We start from the raw sequence: 6,000 nt of genomic DNA on the forward strand, positions 1-6,000 counted from the left end.
GCTGTCACGTCTTCAACATACATTACGCCTTTAGGAACCCAAGAAGATGCTCTTATAGAGTCTTCCTTTTTAGCAATCTTGGGAACCTCCTTAAATACTAGCCTTAACCTATCATTGACTTCGACAATGGTGGGATTTGAAATGAAAGTAGGAGCTGAAGATCCATATGCCATTTCAAAAAATACCTGAAAGTGAGTGCCGGTGGAAGATTGAGTACTTCAGATAACTGCTCAAATTCCTTTCACAATGCTTTTGCTTGCTCTTAACTTGCCTTTTCTTCACTCTAAATGCCTGAATGCTTGGTGAGTAAAAATTATTTCACTTACCCCCTTTTATCAGCAAATAAAGTTGTAATTTTTTGTAATAAATGCTTCACCAACAACCCTACGAATGCCAGTTTCATAGTCATGTGCCGGGTGAACCTTCATTGATGATGAACACAACTCTCCAGATCTCCTTAGATCTCTTCTGGGGTAATATGCAAAATTTAGCAATGAATTTTCCAACCCCTAAGGCTTATGCCTATGTTACCGGTGAAATTTCCTGCCAGTGGAGGAATACCCTATTCTACCAGTGGAGTTACCGGTGTAGATCCATCTCCATTTGGTTCTTCAGATTTTGTAACCCATCTCTTGGTGTGATCTTGTTGTATTGCATCTACCTTCTACTTTCCTTTCTCATTATCTTTATCATTATTAATCGGTTGAGTCTTGCTTCTACAATACTTAGTAATATGACCTATTTCGATGCATGCATAACATGTAAAATTATTCTTTTGAATTTCTTTGACATATCCGGTATCATTTCTTGACCTACAATGACTAGAAAAATGTCCAAACTTTCCGCATGCATGACATTTAACATTCATTCTACAATCTTCTGATCTATGACCATATTTCTTGCAATTTGTGCATTGACCGGGAACATAATTGTAGTTTTTATTTGCTTTATTTCTACATTGTTTAGCCATATGCCCAAATTTGTTGCAAACAAAAACATCTACCATTGAATTTATAAGCATTAGATTTCCTTATCGGTTTCCTCTAATCTGATGAGTTCTACATACTGGTTGTTTGATCTTCATTTGCAGTATCAAAGCTTTCACCTTGTACAAATCTAAGTCCTCTAGAATCATCAATCTATCTTTGTCTTTTCAATAAGTCATCCAACTATGCAGCACTATTCCTAAACTTTTCTTTATACTCACTTGCAGTAGTCAGATCATCTCTCAAAGTAGTTATTTGTCTTTCTAGTTCTTGTTCATTGTTCCGGGAGTGTGCCAAATCAATTCTCAACAAATTATACTCATCAGTCAATTTGCCACATTTGTCAAATTTGTTCTTCAGAGATATAAGAAGATTATCTTCCTTCTTCTTTCTATCCTCAATATATTTTGATAACCTCATAGTCAGATCTTGCATTTCATTCTTCATGAGCATGTTTGCTTGACTTAGTTTCTAACATTGTTCCTTAAGAGCATTCTTCTCCTCGTCATCCGGTTTTTGTAAAAGTTGTTTTCTCTTGGCTTGAGCAGATGATAACCTTTCTTCCAGGATAAGAATGAATTCATTTGCAGAATTCAATTCTTCTTGAAATTTCAAGTTCTTCATCCTTTCAGTATCATAATCCTCAAGAGCCATCTCAATTTACTTCTCCATAGCCATGTTCAAAGATTCTGATTTCAGGATCTTCCTCAAGCTGTTAAACTTCTTCCAAGGAACCAATACCTGATACCAATTGTTGGGATCCAAGAACACTAAGAGGGGGGGGTGGGGGGGTTGAATGTTCTACCGGCATGAACAATTTTTATCCTTTTAAACCATACACATACAAACCGGTAAAAAAATAAACATATAACAAGAAGCAAATAAACCATCCATATAAATGAACACCATAACACACATAATTTATATGTGGAAAACCTCAAAGAGGAAAAACCACGATGGGATTTGTGACCCACAATATTAGTTCACTGTCCATATGAAAAGATATTACATATAATAGGGGCTTGCACATGTAGAAAGGCACACTGCCTACAAAATCTTTTAAATTCCATATTTTATAATATTTTCACGGTTTTTTAAATTATGTAAAAGTTTTTAATGAATATAGAAAAAATAAAAAATTATTAGTTTTACGAAAGGGTTTAAACCCCCCTGTCACTCATACTGCACTTTAAAATTATCTATAGAGTTTATTTGTGGGCCCCTACCACTATACCATTGATTCCATTGCTATCTACCTATCTTTTCCATGTGGTCATTGCCAACATCCTTTGCCTATGCTCCGACCCTTTTGCAAATCCTCCCGACAACATGTGCATTCTCCTCAACGGTCCTGTTGTCTTCTGCCATGTGGGCTTCCCTGCCATCAATGTGCCATTCAAACACACATTCCAGTCCATGCAACACTTTTGTATTAACCCGCATAATAAGAGCCTAGAGACATGTGTCATGTTCCAATTCCTCCATGGGTACACCCAGTCACCGCATAGTTCTTGTGCAGTTAGCCACCAACACAACATACGAATGCCCACATCACCCATCGAGTTAGTAGCATAGTCACCTTCCACCGTACTGCCATGCTAACAGACACTTGTCTTGGCACATTGGATTCCGTACATTGCCACATGGGATTGCTAACATCATCATACATATGTTCTGGGAGAAGGGTGCAACGTCCAGATGATGGTCTGATAGCCATGAAATTGAACACCATGAATTTCTGACATCAGATTACGTCAACAGTATTTTGAAAATATTTTACGCCCCCTCTCATTTGGTTTTTTGATTTCACAGTCTGACTTCAGGAGGCCGTATCTTGCTCATTTTGGCTCCTTTTTTGGTGCAATTGTTTTTTAAATGGGCTAATGCTTTGTGCCCACTGTAGTGGTGGAGGAATTTTATGATATTTATGGACAGAGTTTTTAGATTTTTTATATTTTCATGACTGTACCTATCTAATCCAAGATTTTGCAACTTCAGAGGCTTCATTTGGGGACATACGACCTCCTTTTCAGGTGTCATTTTTTTGAAAGTGAATAATTTTTAGTCTACTTTCATAATCCGCCATTAGTTTGGAGTGATTTTGAGTAAAAAATTTACTTTCAGTATTTGGTCATTTTTGGCCTATTTGGTACTTGTATTTTGCTTGGATCTCAATTTAGATCACTTGCAGTATTGTTTGGAGTCTCTTTTAGCCTATTTGAGGTAGTTGTAAGATTGAAATCAGAAGTCCACCTTGCCTTATTTTTCAAGTGACCCATTGTACACGCACTAAGTATAAAATGTCAAATCACCCTTTTTTTGGGGCGGGGGGGGGGGGGGGTTTCTTGATTGGGTGAATTTGGGGGTGTGTCTTGTGTGATTGTGCCTCTCTCTATCTTGTGATTTTTTCATTTTGGTGCTATGGGTTCTCCTAAATTTTCACTTTTAACTCCTCATAATTATGCATCATGGAAGATAAAGGCATGGAGTAAACTAATAAAAAAAAGACTCATTCATTATGTAAATGGAACTATAACAACACCACCTGATCCTAAGGCTGATCCTAATTCTCAAGTAGAAAGGCTCACTAAGAATGCTATGTCACTTAGAACATTAAGAAAGTATGTATCAGATGACCTCATTTTTCACATTGAGAAGTGTACTACAATTAAAGAGTCTTGGGATATTTATGAAAAATTGTATGGCCAAGTTGATGAGATTAATGGCTACAAGCTTGATAGTGAACTCACAACACTGGATCCCAAGGATTTTGATATAATCCAAGATTATGTCACAAAAGAAAATGAGCTAAGAGAAAAGCTAAAGGATTGTGGAATTGACAAAAAGGATGCTCAATTCATTTACAACTTGTTGGACAAGTTTCCATCAGAGTATGCAGCCTTTTTATCTAACTTTCACACCCATAGGTTAGCTCAAGGTTCCTCATACACTTATCCCTCCTTTGATGCATTCACATGGATGTTATTGGGGAATAATCTATTCCCATTGGGGATAACTCCTTAAATGATGTGTTGTGTATACCCCACTTGACAAACAATATTCTTTGCATCTATCAAATCACACATGGGGCAACTAGGAAAACTGTGGAGTTCACACCTGATTCAATTATCATTAGAGACTTGGAGAGTAGTGCTATCATTATGATTGGGGTGGTTGATCATGCATCTTGACTGTACTCCTTTTCACATTTTGGTCCTATTGATGACGTTGATTCTTCCTATGTTGATGATTTAGATTTTGAGGAGAACCTTGGGTACTTGAACTTGGGGATTCTCACATGTGACCCCATTCTTGAGCCTTGCATTTCATCTCCTCTTGATATCACATCACCTATTGCACTTGATGATGTAGCTAGTGTGACAATTTTTCCTTCTTGTGTTTCAGTGCAACAGGATATTTCATATCTTCCAGCTTCAGTTGATTGGGATGCCTACTTGACAGACATTGCAGGTTTGTTTGTGGACTCCTACATTGTAGATTTGGGAGACATCATTGATGATATTCATCTTCTCTTTGATGAAGATTACCCTTCTTCGATTGTTGCAAGGGAACCCTTTGACCCTCTTGTGCATTCTCTACATGATCCTTCTTTCAAGGTTGATATGATTGTGGATAGTTTTGTGCAACAGTTGGAGGAGGTCTCTTTATTATTTGAGGAGACATGTGAGTCTTTGGATATTGTTCTACATTCTTCTCCACTAGATCTTGGAGTGCCTTTTTAAGCAGTGTGGAGCAGTTCACCGCCTTTGGAGGGGGTAACTTTCAGCATCGACATGGGGACACTTGAACAGTTTTCAGAGATTCCATTCATCTTGACTTTTTATCCTACATATTCCATTCATGATTAGGGAGACTTCATGGATACACCTTTGGTTGTGTTTCTTCCCAAGGGGAGGAATGTTTTTTGACGTTTGTGGAGAAGTTTCTTCATTCAACTTTGAGCTTCTACCATTGGTGTAGATTCTACATTAAGGGGGGGCTACCTAGTCTCTCTTCTTCTTCTCTCATATGGGGGGGACTTTTTCCTCACATGAGGTTTTGTCCTTCTCATACTTCTTTGAGAGTTATTTGTATATAGTTTTCATCTCTCTTTTTGGGGGAGGGTTTTTTCCCATTGGTTTTTTCTATCTTTCCCCGCTTTATGAGAGATTGCATTAGTTTGCATGCATTTGCATTTGTACATGGGTACCTAACATGACCTAGTAGCCAACACCCATCTTGCATTGCTTAGTTGCAGTGTATACTTAAGCACATATTCCCCTAAGTTGCACTTAAGAGGGGGTGTTGGTGTAATTATTTATTCATCTTGGATATAATTACACTTTACTTAAGTTTACTTAGGTACATGAATTTCATAGTAGTTTGCATATGAGACACTTGGGTGTTTGTGCCACATTGGGATAGTGTGTTGTAGGAAATTTCCACCTTTTATGGTATGATCTTGGTATTACTTTATCATATCCACTTATTGTGGGATGATAATTCCACCTTCGATGGGTGATCCACCTCATGTGGAATATTTTATTGTTTATCCTACCTACCACACCTATTTCTTACCTACCCTTGTTTCTTATTGAGCCACATGTCATGATTGTGTGCTCACATATCCATATAGCCTTGCCTATATAAGCAAGCTAATATTCATTGTATGTAACAAAAGCTTTTAATGATCCAGTTGATCAGTAAATTCATCTTGATAGAATACAGTTTAGTCCTATCATCTATTTTGTCTCTCTATTTTGTATTTTTCATTGAGCTCTTGATCTTGGCAAATTCTCATAATTTTAAATTATTAATTCATTTTAGATTGTCTGTTTAAAATATAAACAATAATAAAACTATATTGAATTGTCACAACCTACAGTGGAAACAAGACATGGTTGACAATTACAACAAACAAATTCCGCATAAACTTTGACAAAAGAAGAGACATGGAAAACATGACAGTAACATATATGAAAAAAAGATTACAGTAACACAGAGAAATTTGTGA

Source organism: Cryptomeria japonica, chromosome 5 (genome assembly GCF_030272615.1).
Source record: "Cryptomeria japonica chromosome 5, Sugi_1.0, whole genome shotgun sequence".
Lineage (NCBI taxonomy): Eukaryota > Viridiplantae > Streptophyta > Pinopsida > Cupressales > Cupressaceae > Cryptomeria > Cryptomeria japonica.